The sequence below is a fragment of the Triticum urartu genome, chromosome 3A (assembly GCF_056163025.1).
Source record: "Triticum urartu cultivar PI428250 chromosome 3A, HENAU_Tu73, whole genome shotgun sequence".
Taxonomy (NCBI): domain Eukaryota; kingdom Viridiplantae; phylum Streptophyta; class Magnoliopsida; order Poales; family Poaceae; genus Triticum; species Triticum urartu.
This window is the reverse complement of record NC_141875.1, coordinates 380,525,539-380,543,669: the sequence shown is the minus strand read 5'-3', so window position 1 is coordinate 380,543,669 and position 18,131 is coordinate 380,525,539. Positions and strand designations below refer to the sequence as shown.

The 18,131-nt window shown below is 51.2% G+C and overlaps 1 long non-coding RNA gene across 12 annotated transcripts; it reads right to left on the bottom strand.

Moving 5' to 3' along the window:
- Positions 1-694: 694 nt before the first annotated feature.
- Positions 695-5,389, bottom strand: LOC125544101 (uncharacterized). 12 transcript variants are annotated; one of them, XR_015619001.1, is made up of 7 exons: positions 5,211-5,389; positions 4,410-5,134; positions 3,884-4,305; positions 3,575-3,731; positions 3,151-3,260; positions 2,102-2,198; positions 695-1,350 (listed from the first exon to the last, which is right to left on the bottom strand). It is a non-coding gene; the product is annotated as an uncharacterized LOC125544101 (long non-coding RNA). The 12 variants fall into 12 exon arrangements; XR_015618999.1 differs by lacking the exon at positions 695-1,350 and adding an exon at positions 1,528-1,769; XR_015619008.1 differs by lacking the exon at positions 695-1,350 and having other exon boundaries at positions 1,528-2,198; positions 3,884-3,990; positions 4,142-4,305; positions 5,211-5,388.
- Between the last annotated feature and the right edge of the window lie 12,742 nt (positions 5,390-18,131).

Below are 18,131 nucleotides of genomic sequence, written 5' to 3'. Positions count from 1 at the left end.
CTTGCCTGTATTGTAAGGTGTGAAATTGAGTAAGACTCAAAACCGACCACAGCAGAAAATAGAAAGAGAATGAAAGTCATTTCTTATGCCTCAGCCATAGGTTCTATAAAGTATGCTATGATTTGTACCAGACCTATTGTGTACCTTTCCATGAGTTTCGCAAGGGGATATACCCCGCTGTATGACCCGGCCGAAAATATGACCCGACCGGACTTGGCGGTTTACTTGAGACCTGGCTGACACTTGGCGATTCACTAGCGACCCGCCCTGACTTGATGCAACCCGCCTAAACATTATGACTCACTGGTGATCCAGCGGGCAGGTCAGACGGATGACAAGACCCAAGGCTAAGAAGGCCGGTTCATATTAATGATGGGCCGGTTTATGAGGAAATCATAAGGAATATTCTCCTATAAAGAAAGCAAGACTAGGACTCCACTTGTAATAGAGTAATCCTAATCCAACTAGAACTAGTCATGTAAACCGCCCCTTCAACATATATAAGGAAGGGCAGGGCTCCCCAAAAGAGGAAAGAAAATAATGGTTAAGGCTAGACACAACTACAGAATATGCAACGACTCCCTCATGAGCATAACTAGTAAATGTGCCCGTAAATGTGCCCGTGCGTTGCTACGGGTCACTGCTAGACCATCGATGACGCCTTGAGCTACTGTACTGGGTTGGAAGAATGTACTGGGTTGGAAGAATTGTGGTCGGATAGGGAGGAGTGCAGATAGGGAGGAGTGCTCAGTGTCTCGCAGGCTTGATAAGATATAGTACCTCTTTTAAGGGGCGGAGTTCAAGTGAACCAAACAAAATTTGTTAGTATATTCCTTATCAAATCACAGTAGCTAAGACTAATGAAATAATTGAACCCATTGTTTAGCAGAGCTGAAACCATTGATACGAGCTACTACAAATGCACCAAAACTGTCCGGTATGCAAGCATGTCGAGAGGGAGCTTACCAGAAGCCGATGAGATGGTTATCTCAGTGTCGAGCATGTAAATAGCGGGAATATGAGACATGCAGCCACCTATCTTACAATTTACAGCTAGCAGAGCAGACTATGATATCCTACAGCTTAGAAAAGGCTCACGTACTATCTTTTTTGAAGAAGTACCTCTTCAAAATCGAGTAGTCGCCTATATACTGAATTATTTTTTATGCTTTCAGAGCCGGTGACTTGCTAAATCCCCCCTATTGTCTAATTTGTAGGCACAATTGCCTATTGACATGATAAAGACAGAGCGACTTTGCTTCAGTTAATAAATGCCTCTACTTCTAGCAAAAGTGCCCGTGCATTGCAACGGGGAAAAATCAGCTCCCCCTAGTTGAATGGCTATCTACCCTGTTCAAACATTTAGCGAAGCATCACCATGTTATCGACATGAAATAAAAAGTGCATGCCAGTGCTTAGAAATGACATGTTCATTGTCATTATAAAAAATGGTTAATTTAAATATCAATCCTGTTGAAGGCAAATTAAGGAGTTAATTACATTTTAGATTCAGATACAATAGACAGATACGTAAGATGCATCACTATTATGTGGATAAATAAGTTCAATGAATACATGTTAGAATTGCAACACGATGATGTTGTTCATACCAAATAGTATCCCATCGCTACTCATGTGTCTGAGTTATGGATCATACAGGAAGATACAATATCTTGGTAGTTCGTGCAATGCATAAAGGTAAGTTCAGGTATGAATCTTTCTTGGTGATTGTATCCCCATCAAGTCAAGTTGGTCCTTCCTGCAGCTAGCTGCAACAAGCGTTGCTCTATTACAGGTACACATATAGTAGAAGGATTTCGATTCTCTACTTTATTGTCTAAACCCAACAAGGAATAATAAAAATAATATTTGACCAAAGCTGTTGCAACTTCTCTAGCAAATTTCGATGAAGATTATCTAAAACCAAGAAGGAATAATGAAAATAATATTTGATCAAGGCTGTTGCAACTCCTCTAGCAAATTTCCGCTAAGCTCTGCTAAGCATAACATGCAATCTTACTATATGTATTATCACAGCCAACCACTAATGCACATCTTCAGCCAAATAACTACAGAGGAGTAGAGTGGAATCATACAATACCTATGACCGGGACAACAATCTTTTTTGCTGGAACTATTTTTTATGGGACTGGCCAAAACTTTTGCTGCGGCCTGGCGGGAGCGAGCCATTGTTTTTGCTGGAAATGACGAGTTTTTTGGCCGTAAACACTTTGTTGGAAGAAAATATAAATAGCATTAACTAACAGCAAGGCTATTGGATCTTGACACCAAAATAGTCAATTAAATAAGTAGAAGTTGAGAGGAACTACTGCTATTTAAAAACAGAGGCATACTCTGTTGATCAAATCAGTAGGGTTTTTTAACTGAAAAGGCCTTTCCGTTAAGCAAAAAACCTTAGATAAATCATTATTCATGCACCTTGCCAATTAGCACAAATAGAGATGCAAATTATCCCAGAGAGTTAGAAGACCCAAAAAAATTAACCCGCACATGGTGCACTCATACATAAGAGAAGACCCAAGCAGAGCGATCAAGCCATGCAATTCAAGTTATTAAAATACTAATTAGTTATTGTATCTCGACGGATAGTCTTATGTAAAAACAATTAAACGATATGGAGTAGTTTGCAAGGAGTATATACATACTATTTTTTCAAATGGGATATATACAACTATTCTCAGAGTATATACCTATGATACTGGCAATAACGATCAGTGTATACTCATTGTCACAAAGGAGTGTATGGTGTGTTTTCTTTTCAAATGATAGTATACTATTTTTCGCAAAGGGGTATAGAAGAGAGGGCCTTTCTGTATGGTGTGTTTCAGTATCGATCAACAGTATATGTTTCTTTCTGTCTTGTCGTACATATACTTCACTGCCGAGGAGAAAGTATACACCAAAAAAATTAAGTACTGAACCAAGGGAAACCTGTGAGGAGAAGCATGCATGCATCCGGTGAGAAAAAGTAAAAGTGATAAAAAGTAGTATATACTTGAACAAAATTAGTATATACTATATTATCTGAAAAAGTAAGAAGAATGAATTTCAAATACTCGTGGCAATTTAAATGATAGACAAAAGTAGTCTTTGATGACAGATGCAAATTGATGACACTGCAGTATGTACCTCAGGTCAGACAAAGTTCCGGCGAACAGTCGAGTACGAGAAGTGTACAGCCACGCGAGGTCGGAAACGTGAGGCGCAACGATAAGCCAAAAAACTTCATATTATCCAACCTTGCATTAGAATCCAAAAGGGTTCAGTGATGTGTGCCTCTCTCTCTGCTCTCTCTGTTCCTCTCATATTTCTCCTTTTTTCTCACCAAAATACAACGCAAGAGAACATATGATATACATCCATCCGTCAGGATAATGACAATGCTCTATTTCTAATTGACACATTATTATGAGTCCAAACTAAATAAGGTCTCGTCAATTCTGGGATTAAGAAATTGGAAGCACCTTATATATCTGTTCTATATTGCAAAAACAACACTGCTTCATTTGACAGGACTACAACACTCAGCCGTAGAGAGAAAAGGTTGCCAAACCTGAGAATTAAACCGCAGCCTCCATGGATGAAAGTGGAATTGGACAGTCAGCTTAAGTGCTGGGGCAGCCGGGTGGTACTGTCCCTAGCTCGTTCCCTTAGCTCAAACATACTGGCTTTTGTGTCGTCGATGTCGCGTTGTAACTCAGCACTTGCACCTGCCGGTCAGAAAAATATTCGCTAATATCAAGAACTCAATCAACAAAGACTGGTTGAACCAACAATTGAGTCAGTGGTGAAGTAGATTACCAAAAGAACAAATAAGAGAACATGTATAGCATTTCCAGAGCATGTGTTTAACGCTACAAACCTGGGTTTTTTTAAAGATTGTTCATGGCCTCCCCTGCTAGCCGATAAACATCTAATGAACGGTCAAAATGGGTGTGGATGGCCCTGGGTACATGAGGTGTGTAAGACCTAAAAAACAACAATACAAAGTATATTGTAAATTCCGTCAGAACTTGATTTCACCATAAAAAAACTCACAGCTATGTTCATTTCAGAAGAAAAAAAATTAAGAACATTCAAATGTCCAGTTAAATTTTGGGAAGATGACAGTTGCTGGCACCGGATCAACCAGCAGGAGGCACGCGAGGACATGGTCATACTGGTCGCCGAGGCACAGGACGGCGGCCAGGATCTCCTCTTGCATGATACACTCATCTTCCTGTTGCTTCAATAGTTCAGTATGGTGCTGAAGACAACTTCTCCTCTTTCTCTCCATTCTCTAGGCTAATATAATCAATTAGAATGTACAGAACATGAGTAGCATCTGAACCAAGACCTTCACATTAGTGCTGGATGGAACACCAAAGGAACAAAAAAAAGAAAAATACCTCGTGTCTGTTGGGTCAATTGACCGAACAGTTGGCGTGCAGCCGTGCAGATGGCCGCTGGATCTAGAGAAGGCGATGGACGTCGAGGCTGGAAGTTGCAATGGCATGGAGGGCAGATGTTGTATATGTCCCGCAGCACCGGCCAGAGGTTGGGGAGAGGCCGAAAGTCGGAGAAGAGGGTTTTCCATGCCGGAAATCAGAGAGGAGAGCGGGCAGTGCCCGGCATTGGGAAGGAAATAGGAGGTCGAGCTGGTGGAGCGGGGTTGGGCCTGGTCAGGGAGGAGCGACTCCAAAGGGCTGCCTTGCCATCACGGCCTCCGCTCCGCGCGGCCGCGCATGGCGGCGGCGGCGCCGTACCCATAGGCGAGGAGAGCTTGTGCTCGTGCCTGAGTGTGTGTGTGTTTCTCTGCTTTGCACTTAAAGTAACGTGGACGCCTCGCTCTCCTCCGGCTCAGCTTGCCACCCTCCTCCCGTCGCTGGCCGGCGAGATCAGCAGGTCGGACGGACTCGGCGAGCAGGGTCGGGGCATAGAGCACGGCGGTCGCAGCCAGAGCATCCACGTCCGTGTCGCCGTAAGCCGAGGCCGGATTCGACGCGTTGATTCTGATGCTGCCGCGCCTCCCGCGCGTCCTCCTCCTCCTCCCGGCCGTTGCCCGCGGCGGCGAGGAGAGTGCTGAGCAGCTCGGCGTGGTGGGCGGCGCGGCGGCCGGTGGCCATGGCTGATCCTGTAGAAGAAGGGGACAGGCAATCCTTGTGTGAGGGAGAGAAACAGAGGGGAAGGAAACGGGGAAGAGGGCCAACCATAAGAGGGGGCGCGATACGTGGAGGTCCGGCTATGGTCGACGGCGGCGCGGCGGCCGGTGGCGAGGCCGAGCGCGAAGGCAGCGGCGCGGCGAGGGGCTCTGGATCGGGAACTCCCCTCCCGATCTGGAGCTCGGGGGCGCTGCGCGGGGGGAGGAGAGCCCGTGCGTCAGCCCACGAACGAAACGTTTATTGACCGCATACCACTTAAATTAGTACCGCGGGTTAATTACCAAAAACAGTAGGGACTTTTATGCAAAAAAGCCACGACGGTGAACCCAGCGTTGCAACAGGAAAAAGTATCACATGTGGTTTAAGATTTTAGCAATCCAATCACCGACCTGCATATGTCTAGTTCATTCACTCCCGTGTCCAGCCCGCTCGGGTGCCCATTGCATCTGTCTACAACGATTCCACGAGCCCTCTCGCGGGGGCGACGAGTGTCGTCTGACCCTAAACGAACCGATGTCTGTCCCTGCGATATCTTCTTAGCGTCCCTCATCCTCGTCTCTCCCCCATTGCTCTTCCTACACTCTCGATTCCTTCTCCCTATCCAGCGGGGAACTACCACCATGAGCAGCACTCCCAGTCCCCCTCTCAACGGTAGCCACTACTTTACTTCAAGGCCTCCCCCGTAGGCTCTTGATTCAACTTTTTTCCAAATCTGGTGAACATTTTTTTTCAAATCTGATGAACTTTTTCAAATTCGATGAACTTTTTTTCAAATCCGATGAATTTTTTCATTTTTTGTGTGTTCAAAATTGATGAACTTTCGGAAATTCATGAACTGTTTTTCAGATTCGTAAATTTCAGATTCATGTGTTTTCAGTTTTGTGAACGAAAGGATGAACACCAAAAAAACAACGAACAAAGGAAACATGAGCGAGCGATCGAAGCGAAGAAAGGAAGAGAGCGTGCTACCTGGGCCGACCCATGTGAGGCTGCGTGCGAGCGCCCGCTAAGCGGACGGGCGCATAAGGCGCCAGAGAGGAGGTCTCGTCTCCTTCGTAGGTTAAACTACTCCCTTCGAGCGATGAGCTTTTGGGCTGATGTTATATTTCCAAGCCGGCCCACTTATCCACGTAAGGCAAGGCGGAGGCAGCCTGCGCTGGGCTCAATGAAGCCGACCCACATAAGGAGAGACAAAAAATTACTATTATGCATAATATAGTCCCACCTTGCCCCCTTACATTAAATCCTCCCAATTTATATACACTTTTAAGTTTTCTTGTTGTCAAGCAGCCGTCACATGAATTAATGAGCGAAGGGTGTGAGAACTAAGCGGCACTCATGGGGGACCATTCAAATCTGAGAGAAGAACAAATGAAGGAAACCCAAATCTCTAATTAAGGAAGGCAAGCTCTCATGGGACCGTTCAATTCTGACAGAATAATAAAAGAAGGAAAGCCAAAAAAGGAATGAAAGGGATGGAATTGATCAAAGCCAAAGAAGGAAAAAAATCTCTAATTGTTGAAGGAATCCTGAGCACGGGACACATGCAACCTTGGGAACACAAAATAATCAGACGGGCGCCCCGCCGGCGATGGAAAACCTTGGGAACACAAAATAATCAGACGGGCGCCCCGCCGGCGAGGGACGACCTGAGACGGTCCATGGCAGTGTGGTCGGCGTCGGTCACAGGGGAGGACGGGCGCCGACTGCTGCGCCCCGCGTCGAGGAACGGCTCGGGACGGCGACGACGACCAGTGACCTGGAAGGCGGCGGCGATGCGACAACGTCCGTGGTGCTGTGGCGGCATCGGCTCCCTGCTTTTTTGCTCTTGCTCATGGTGAAGGAAGAGAGGAAGAAGGTGGTGGCCTCGATCCCCAATTTTGGAAATGTTCGTTAAAGTTGAAAAATTGTTCATGAAATCCAGTAACTTCTTTAGAAAAGAATAAAAAGACAGAAGAAAAGAGGTAAGAAAATAAAATTGACTGCACAATGGCGCGTGGTGTGGTGGTTATGGCCTGGCACACTTAACAGCTAGGTTGCGGGTTCGAATCCTCGTCCTCTCACTTGATTTTTTGCATCAGTTTAGAAAAAAAAGGAATGTGGGCTGGCCCGCATGGGGAGATGTGCGTCCTGTACGGTTAACGCTGTATTCGGCACTGAGTGCGCCAAATAGGATCCCGACCTACAAAGCATAGACTGAATCAATTGTGGGACGGACATACATCACCCGAGAAAAAAGCAAAAAGGTCAGAGAATAGTACCACCTCGGATGTAGGTAAAAGAATTTAAAGCGTAAATTCACGGTAAGAAACGTATTGTGACGGTGAATCCACGGAGTCAATCCGTGCTTTATTATTAGGGATAGATGAGACCTAGCCACATCATGGAGCTCGCACACAGTGGTGTTGAGTTCTTGGATGAATTTCTCTGAGGGATTGAGAAGCGTGATTTTCCGGATAAGAAGAGCCGGTTTGAAAGATTTGCATCAACTCTAAATTCATCAGTTCAGATTTATAATCTACGAGATTTGAGTTTAAAAAAAATTAGGGTTGGCTTTCCCGAGGGCAATTGTTCCCGCAGAGCGTTGTGCCTGTGATTGAGATTTTAGCTGGTCAGATTTTCTTCAATGAACATCAGGGACTTTGCTGCTACACCGGAGGACAATACAGATTCGGCGACTCGGAAGCATAAAGCAGAAGCAATAACACGAGTCGTACTAGAGTTGGACTTGGGCCCACGCCCGTGTTGCGTACTCAAGCTGGACGATGCCTACCGGATTAATTAAAAAGCGGACGGTTTATTGCGACTGGTCGGCTAAACCGGTTGATTTGGTAGCAATTAGGAGAGCTTTGATCTTCTGGATAGTAGCAATCATATTGGCGATGACCAGCGGTCGTGAGTGGACAGCAGCAACAAAAAAGTAATGAGCAGTGGCAGTGAATCTGCTATTATTGATGTCGTCTACGACAAAAAACTACAGTAGCAGACGCCCAAGGCCGTGGAGAAAGATGTGCTCGTGGCATGTGCCCGGTAGCCTTGTTTGATGATGCATGCACATGCAGGGTAATCTGCGGAAAACAAAGGCTGAAAAAAAGGGAGAATAAGGAAAAGTACTACTGTTAGTACATCTCACGGAAGGTCTAGTAGAGAGGATCCGGCTTGCCTGCTCTTTCTCTGTGCTTCCATCCATGCTCCCACTTAATCCTACGGCTGTTTTTTTTTTCTAATTTAATCATCTCCCTTCTGATTTTAAGGGGATGGAGCCGGATCTTATTTTGCTCCAATCAAATCAAGCCGCGTAGACGGGAACACGGATGGGCACACGACGGGAGAGCAGGCAAGTCTCGTCCAATACAGGTACTATTCATCAAATGGATTAGCACAGGTCACAAAGTCTCACAGAGATGTGAGGCCAAAGGAGCATTAGTTACGTATCTTCAGATAAATATCAGACCAGATGAGGACAGGTGCCAGACATCACACGGGCACTCGAGAAAAAAAGGGGAAAACAGCCCACGACCCGGAAACAGAGCCGGCCGCGTCCTCACCTCGAGGCGCCCGTCTCCTGGGTCACCTGCGAGCCACCTCGAGCCGCCCTCGTTCCACTTCCACTTTGACCTCGTTTTGCCTGCTCAGAGCCACCAGTAATTTTGCCTCTATGTCACAACTGGAAGAAGTTGAAGCCCACATGCCGTTCTAGTCGGTTTGCAGACCATGACTGAATATTTTAAGGGCAAGCTAGACCTAGAGACAGGGTCTGTGTATAGAGCTGACGCCGGGATAAATCAGGTGATATTTGTCCTATATATTGTTTATTAAATGTAAGTTGATTTCTTTCCACAAACAACTATTCCGCCCTGCTGTATTTTTTATACGTAGGACAATTATGTTTATACCACGGAGTACTAATGGAACATCAGATTAGACGTGTGTGTATATATATATATGTGTGTGTGTGGAATAAAAAAAGGAGAAGGCAATGAATCATTATGGCAGTCATGAAGGACACATGGGGTGCTGCTCCTCCGTCAGTTAGACGTACATATAGGCGGGTTATTTTATGTAAGACTACATTCAACATTTGTGGTGCCTCGTTTCGCTGCTAAGCCGCTAGGACCGTATTGAGCCGTCTCTGCTGTGACTGAGCCGCCAGGAACGCGTTGAGACGCCTCTGCTGTGTCGAGCCACTCCTGCTATATTGAGCCGCTCCTGTTGTTTGAGCCGTCGAGGCCGCGCTGAGCCGCCTCTGTCGCGTTGAACGGATTATCCTTCGTCCGAACAAATCAGGTGATATCTCTCTAAATATATTTTATTAGCACATGTTGTTTTTGTCAAAAAGCAATTACTTTGATCTGTATATTTTCGTATACAGGATGATTATTCACTACAAATGTGGTTTATACCACGGGTATGGAGCACGGGCTGATAATATTCCGTCCGGTGATAGTCTGTGACATATTACCCGATGAATGGACGCGCACAAGCCGCCGCCCTTGCGACCCGGTCTACATCGACTTGTCGGGATCGCGTTTGCTCATTGTTCAATGGACATGCGCAAATCTCCGCCCCTGTGGCTTGATCTACATCAACCAGCCGGGACCGTGCCTGCAATTGACTCGCCCGTCCGCACGGCTTACTGTGCCTGTGATTGACTCGCCCGTCCAAACGGTTTATTACGCCTGTGATTAACTCGCTCGTCCGCGCCGGCTTACAATGTCGCGGCCGACTCATTTGTCCGAGCTGCCTCTGATGCTACGGTCGTCTTTGTCGTCCGTCTCTCGCGGCCTGGTCTACATAACATACCGGACCGCACCTGTCTGCATGAGCTGTTTATTGAGTATGAGCATGTCACAGCTTGGGTAGCCCGGTTTTCTTTCAACAAAATGGAGGCAAATAATCATATACTATCAACCGTTGTTTGCACTGGATGGCTCAATGAGCAGGCGCACAAGTCGCCGCCACTACGGTTTGGTTAACTTCAAATAGCCAGTTGGAAGGAACCATTGGCCGAGTTGCCGACATGGCTCATACGGGATCATTTATAACCCACCGCAGTCACCTCAACCTTCTATGGATTCACATCGTGCTATCAACACCAATGATATACAACTTTTGCCGGTTTATATCACGGTGAAATATGGAGAATCTCAAGCCAACTTCTCGAGTCACCTTGAGACTCAGGGGCTACGATGACATGACTCAGCAAATCTTGCCAGTTTCGGCAAATTTAAGAACCCTAGGACGACGGAGGGAAAGATAACCCGGTCCTAGAGGCTGTTGTTCTATTGATGAAAATTTAAAGGTCGTCAGAAAATTTCCGGCTTAGAAAGTATATGACAGTTACAAAATCCCGGCTCAATGAAGAAGTTCCGGGTCATTAGAAAGGATTCTGGTTTAAAATCCGGTTCAAGGGAAGTCAGTCTCACTGAAGCTCTCAAATATCCGGTTTACAATCCGGTTCAAGGGAAATCTGTCTCCCACAAGGCTCTGAAGCTCTCAAATCCGGTTTAAGAATTTCCGGTTCAAAAAGAATTAATTTCTTGCAAGTTTGAGTTTAAAGGCCATCAGAAAATTCCCGGCTAAAAATGAAGATTCCGGTTTAAAATCTGGTTCAAAGGAATGATGTCTCCCACAAAGCTTTGAAGCTCTCAATATCCGGTTTAACATCCGGTTCAAGAAGAAGTTATCTCTTGCAAAAAAAATTAAAGATCACCAAAGAGAGCTTGCTGCCATGATGCGCGGTTCAAACATGGGCATCCTGCCTTATTGGTTCCTCATATTATTGATCATTTAGGGGTTTCCTGCTGGTTGATCATAGTTGTGACTACCCTATTAATATGGCTATCAAGCCAATATTATCATAAGAGCACAGCTCCGGTTACTTCGGTAATCCGGCTATCAAGCCAATATTATCATAAGGGGCCAAAGAGAGTCTGCTGCACAACACAGCTCAAACATGGGTATCCCTTGAGCACAGCTTACAATATCACTTGGGGGCTATGTTCGAACCACAGTCACACCTCTTGATAGGCTTAAGGCCACCAGGGAAATCACTTGGGGGCTCTGGTTGTATCCGAACCATAGCTTATACCCTCTTGATCGGCGTAAGGTGATGTCTACTACACAACCTTCTTCTGGTAGACGTTGTTGGGTCTCCAAGTGCAGAGGTTAGTAGGACAATAGCAAATTTCCCTCAAGTGGATGACCTAAGGTTTATCAATCCATAGGAGGCGTAGGATGAAGATGGTCTCTCTCAAGCAACCCTGCAACCAAATAACAAAGAGTCTCTTGTGTCCCCAACACACCCAATACAATGGTAAATTGTATAGGTGCACTAGTTCGCGAAGAGATGGTGATACAAGTGGTATATGGATGGTAGATAAAGGTTTTTGTAATCTGAAAATATAAAAACAGCAAGGTAACTAATGATAAAAGTGAGCGTAAACGGTATTGCAATGCGTTGAAACAAGGCCTAGGGTTCATACTTTCACTAGTGCAAGTTCTCTCAACAATAATAACATAATTGGATCACATAACTATCCCTCAGCATGCAATGTCGGGGCTTGGGTGCGACATATGCCAAAGGATGGCTTATCATGGTGGGAGCGAGTAGAACGTCATCGGTGCCCGGAAGCGGGATTAGGCGTAGATACGAACGCCGACGTACTTTACCTAGGTTCGGGGCTCTCCTAGGAGATAACACCCCTAGTCCTGCTCTACGGGGTCTCCGCATGATCACTAAGGCAAAGTGAGTACAAGGGTGCTCCTCGAGCTATATGCTGGAGGTAGGAGAAGGCAAGGCTAGCTTTCTCCTTCCTATATCTCTGGTCTAGTGCTAATGGGTCCGAACCCTTTGCATGGATGCCCTGGGGGGTTTATATAGGCCTACCCCCCAGGGGTACAAGGGTAATATGACTGGGCGCAGGCCCAGCCATCAGTCTCTTCGGTTGCCGACTTCTCCGCCGACTGCTGGGGCCCGCCGATCGGGGGCCCCGCCGACTGGTCGAGTACGGAGCCGACAGACCGTACCCGCCGCCTGGGGGTCTTGCCGGCTGCTGATCACTGTAGTCGCGCTTCTAATGACGCAGGCTTGGTCAAAGGATCATGGCTATAGCGACGCCGTCATGGCGGGCGATTACTGTAGCCACTCCTTGTCTTGTATGTTCAATGGCGCGTGGGACCCGTGGGAAGAGCAGGCCGACTCCTAGGGGCCGACTCCCATCGGGTCCGATTGGTAGGGCTCTTCGCCGTCTTCTGGACTCTCGCTGACTGGTGGGGTCCATCGTCCTTGGGCCATACAGACATGCCGTCGTGGGAGCAGGACTCCGCCTGCCCGTGGTGACGTCAGGGCTGGCATGGCAACAGTGCCGCGCTGGGCGGGGCTCCTCGTTGGTACAGCGCACTGTGGCCGCGCCAGCCCTTAGGAAGGGGAGGGGATGGGCTGCACTATAGCCATCCCCCGTCCCGTCCCCCTCGATGTGGGTACGGGCTTCGAAGGGGCCACGGGCCGACTCCTTGAATCTGGCTTCTCTGAAAGCCGCGTGGAAGGAGTCGGCTCGTCTCGACCTCGCCTTCTGGACTTGGCCGTCTTCGGGCAGCCGGCTATTTATCCAGCCGGCTTCTAGAAGGTGGCTCTTTGCCTTGGCATCCTGAGGGGCGCGGTTAGCCCCGATGTCTTGAAAGGTTATGGGCATCGGGTTAGCCTGCCCGTGGCCCATTACTCCGACAGTAGTCCCCGTAGCTGGTGAGGCACCGCGGGCGACTGGTCGAGGAGCCTCAGCAGTTTCCTTTCTCCGAGTGCTTGAAGCGAAGCTTCGTTTGGCTTCTGCCGGGCCGATTGGCAGGAGTCGGACTTGCCCAATCTAACTTGTCCAAAATTTTCGAACGCCTTGGCGGGATCCAAGTGGCGTGCTAGCTAAGCTTCCGGGCCGCCGCCCGTTTCGGGCCTGTCATGTAGCGACGTGCGGCCGGGCCAGTCTGCCCACCCATGCGTGCGATGGGACACATCTATAGGCGGGGCCCACCACTACCACGCCACGGCACGCGAGCGGATCCGCTGCGGCCGGGGCGGACGGTTGAGATTCCCGCGGAGTTACTGCGCGCAGTAACTTTGCGCGATAAATGTGGGAGGCATGGGGTAATGGGCACAGTAAATCCCACACCCGCCCCCTCGGCTTCGCAGCCCACTGGTCTATAAGTAGGGGGAGGAGGGGGAGCGGCAGAGCACGCGCGCCCCTCCTCCTCATTGCTTCCTCCTCTTCTTCCTCTCGCCGCCGCGCCCCAAGCCACGCCGAGCGCCGCGATGACCCGTTCGCGATGAGCTCTTCTTCTGCTGCCACGCCCCCCCCCCCGCGGTGCACTCCAGCACCTGGGACGGTTCGGAGGTCCGCGATGATCACATAGATTTCCTCCGCATGACACGGCGGCTGCCCGGCAAGGACTTCGTGAGGGTCCACCTCGCGCCGAAGAAGGAAATCTCGCCGGCACTGGAGGAGGGCGAGCGGGTCGTCTTTCGCTCGCACTGCCTACGCGGCCTTGGCCTTCCGGCGAGCGGCTTCTTCCGCGCCTTTCTCGAATTCTACGGTCTCCAGCCGCACCACCTCACCCCAACACGGTGGTGCTGTTGTCCGCCTTCGTCGCCTTGTGCGAAGGCTTCCTCGGCGTTCTCCCCACCATCGAGCTCTGGGGGGAGTTCTTCTACTCCAAGCTCGGCACCCAAGCCGCAGGCGTGCCGGCTCAGTGCGGCGCATTCATCACCGTGCGGAGGTCGGGGGCCGACAACCCATTTCCCCCCATCCGGCTGATAAAGTCGGTGAAGATGTGGCAGCGGTCGTACTTCTACGTGAAGAGCGTCTTCGCGGAGGGCGACTGGGTCAATCTGCCGGCCTACGTAGCCGGCCCGCCGGCTGGGAGGCAGCCCAACTGGTCGTACCGGGCCAGGACGCTGACGCCCGCTGGAGTCGGCGCCATCGCGCGACTCCGAGTGCTAACGCAGTCAAAGGGCCTGACCGGGCTGGATTTGCTGGCCGCCTTCATGGCGCGCCGAGTGCTCCCACTCCAAAGTCGCCCCCACATGATTTGCCAGATGAGCGGGCATCGGGACCCGAGTCATCTGTGCACCAGGGAGATGCCTCACGCGGAGGTAGCTCACATGGTGAACTACCTTGCGAACTGCAAGCTCACGGGAGAGTGGCAGTTCGGCAAGGAGCCGTATTCACGCGCCAACCCTCCGCCCATGGTGAGTTGTTTCTTTTCCTTTTTCTTTGACTCCTTTGCCGCTGAGTCCGTCTTGTCCAATCTGACCAATCAGCTTTGGTTAGAACCCCCTCCTCCATCCGGCAGCCGGCACCGTGGGGCCAACCCGCAAATTCCTCCCCGACCGAGCGGAGAGCAACGTCGACGACCCCGGCTTGGGGCGGCGGCCTTGGAGGATGACGTCGAGGGAGGAAGCGGCGAAGTGGGCGGCCCGAGGCTCGGGGCCAGTTTCGAGGACTGGCCTGACATTGACGCGGAGGAGGTCGCCCCACGCCACCAGCCAGGAGCCGGCCAGCCCGGGGCGAGCTCTTCTGCCGCGCCAGATGCCCAAGGCGGCGTGAAGAAGCGCAGGGCTGTGCCGAGCCTGTTCGGCAGCCAGCCGAAAAAGCCCAAGGGCTCGGCCGCGGCGACCAAGCGGGACGAGGCGGCCGCAAAGGCCCACCGCTTCCGCAAGGAAGTGAAGAAGCCGCTGCTGGTCTCCGCGTAAGTGCTACCTTTCTTGCGCTTTCATTTTTTCTTTCGTTGATTTCGTCTGAGTTTGCTGGCTTGTCGCCCTTGGGTCCAGGTCTCCCCTCTCTCTTGACAAGGTCGCTGCCGCCTCCATCGTAGGGTCGGCGGAGACTTCCAGCACCACTCGGCGGATTGACCCTGCCGCCGACCTCCGGGAGGCAACAGAGCGGAACGCATGAGAGGTGCGTGAAGAGCAGGAAGCCGCCCGCCTGAAGAAGGCGGAGGCTGAGAAGGCGGAGGCCGAGGCCGCTGACGCGGTGAAGAAGCGAGCTAAAGAAGCCGCGCACTGCCAGTCGGTGGTTTTTGTCGTTCCTCTGAACTCCGCGCCACCACCCCCGGAGTTCACGACATAGACTGGGGAGGCCGGCGGCGAGCACCCGGTCATGGAGAGGGATGGCGGCGACACCGCCACACCGGACGTGATCGTGCCGCCACCGCCGCCATCTAGGAGCACGCAAGGCGAGCAGCCGGCGGACCCGCCGGTGCCGCCGACTGAAGACGAGGTGGTGGCGGGCCTAGTTCTCTAGGTCGGCACGCTGATGCATCGCCGTCTCACGAAGGCGGCTTCGACGCCGCGCCCTCTGGAGACCGGCGTCGCGAGCTCCACGATCCTGGACACCGAAGCGACGAGCGCCGTGCCCACTAGGTGGGTGCGGGGAGGCGGGACGGGCCCATTGAACCGGGCGCTTCTAGACGTCCAAGCCAAGCTCCGAGTCGAGGGCGATGCCATCAAGAACTGCACCAAGGCGTATCTGGCATCACGAGAAGCCGTCCGGGTACGTTCCCTTCTTCTTTGTCTCTGTTTTTTGTTCTTCTCGGTGGGGGCGCGCCAGCGCACCCACTGGGTGTAGTCCCCGAGTTTTGGGCTGGCTGCTGAGCAGGCGGCTCGGAACTCTGATCGGCGAGTTCCAAGTACTAATACTTGTCTGAAATTTTGTCACAGGACTACCACAATCTTCGCGTGACCATCTTCAACGCCAACGTCGAGGAGCTGGCCAAGCGGACCACCGACTTGTCAGAAAGCCGGAGTGAGTCCTCTTCCTTCTCTGCGGGGCGCGCTGGCGCACCCGCGGGTTGTAGTCCCCGAGATTCGGGCCGACTGCTGAGCAGTCGGGCCGGATCTCCCCGGCGACTATTCTTTGTTCTGTTGGTGACTAACACCTTGTTCTCTTCTTTCTTTTGCAGAGGCCAACGCCGCCCTGCAGCAGCAGCTGGGCAAGGCCAACACTGCCCTGCGCACCAAGGAGGAGGAGTGCGGCCAGCTGGCTGAGGAGCGCGACCGGCTGGCCACGCAGCTGGCGGAGCTACTCAAGAAGGCCCAGAAAGAGGCGGAGGACAAGGAGACCTCCCTCCTTGCCGAATTCATGTCCGAGCGCTCCTCCTGGACCGACAAGGAGGCAATGTTGTCCTTCGGCTTCCATGAGATCGAGGATCTCGTCGACGGTGAGCCTCTCCTCACTTTTCTTCTTTGAGCTGCCGGCTGTTGGTTGAGCCGGCTTCTAATCTCTGATTTGACTCTTTGCTCTCCTATCCTGGCAGACTTCTTCCCTGGCCACTCGGACGCCGCCAACCAGGCCATCAAGGCTGATCGTGAAGGGCAGAGGGCAGATGGCGCGAAGATCGCTGTTGACTCCCCCCGAACCCTTAACGAGCAGATCCTGAGCATTGAGGCTCGTCTTTGGCCGGCCCACCGGATGCTGTGTCAGCTTCAATGTGTCGGCGCCCAGGCGATTGCCGCCCTGTGGCTGGACATGCAGGCACCGCGCACCCCAAGTCAGACTGCCGACTGGCTGGAGGTAGCGGCTGGCCGCCTTGAAGCCTGGAAGGGGTCTTCGGCCCGGGCTGGAGCACGTTAGGCCTAAGAGTTCGTCAAGGCGTGGTATCTTGGGCTGAGTCTAGCCCAGCTAGCCACGTTCCGGCTAGAAGCTCAGGCGGAGTTGGCGGTCGTGGAAGATGACCTCGTCAAGCGCGCGGCGTCGATCGTCGAGTACACTGACACCAGTGTCTTCGTCCCGGAGCAGGCTGAGAATGGCGACGAGGCGCCACCGGAATGGTTCGGGATGAATCCGGCTGACGGCGAGGATTCGACGGAGGTGATCGACTCCAGTGGCGAGGAATAAGGCAGGGCGTAGGAGGAAGGCGAAGGGGAGGTGCCGGAAGTCGGAGTGGACGGCCAGCCTCAGCTCGACCGCGCCTCCAACAATGAGCCACGCCTAACCGAGCCGGCTACCACTGTAGGCGACCAAGCGGAGACTTCCCAGCCGGCCGCTTCACCAGTCGGCGCCGCCGATTCCGCCGTTCCACCAAGCCCGCCTGATGCTTCCTAGGCTGCCACTTTACCTTTTTTTATACCTGGTTATCGGTCTTGATGAACTTTGTTAATTTGCACAATTCCACCCGCGGGGTGTATCTTGAACTGTTGTTTGAAGATTGGCCAAGGGCCTTGCTATGTAAATATATTCCGAGTTCTATCTCTTCTTGCCTATTGTTCTTTGGCTTTTGTCCTTTGCCGCCTTCCCTTGGTTGTCGTCTTGCCAGTCAGACAGCCGCTCTGCGGACTGTTGCTGGATCAAGTACTTAGCTTCTTTTGGTAAGGCAAGTATTTAGCCGTTTAGAGTTCTTTGGCAAGTTAACTAGAACACGGCGAGCCGGTTGCTTAACAGTCGGTCGTAAGAGGTGGAAAGCCGGCTTAGACTATGCCCATGCTTGTGTCCTTAGCCATTTTTCATATGGGCACCCTTTCTACCTTATTCCTGCCCACCGTCCAGTCGCTCTATGAGCTGCGGCTTCTGGCAGGAGATGGCTTAGGTGCCACACATTACTTGTCCGGCTGCAGGAAGCATTTCGTAGTGCAAGGCGGCAAGTCCCGGTGCCAAGCGGCATAAAAATAACACACTTACGGGCATGATTCTTATCATATAGACAAAAGAGGGCAGTCCCCGAGCTCATCTCGAGGGACCCGGAGTCTTCATACTTAATACAAAAGGTAGCATGGTACATACTACTTTAACTGTAAAATCTTCGGAGGAGGTTTGTGTTCCACGGCCGTTCCGTCTCCTTGCCGGAGTCGTCCCTCTTGCGTGCTCGAGGCTTCTGAGCGTCGATCAGGTAGTAGGATTCGTTGCCTAGCACTTTGCTGATGACGAAGGGGCCTTCCCAAGGCGCTGAGAGCTTGTGCTGACCGGCTGTTCGCTGGATCAGCCG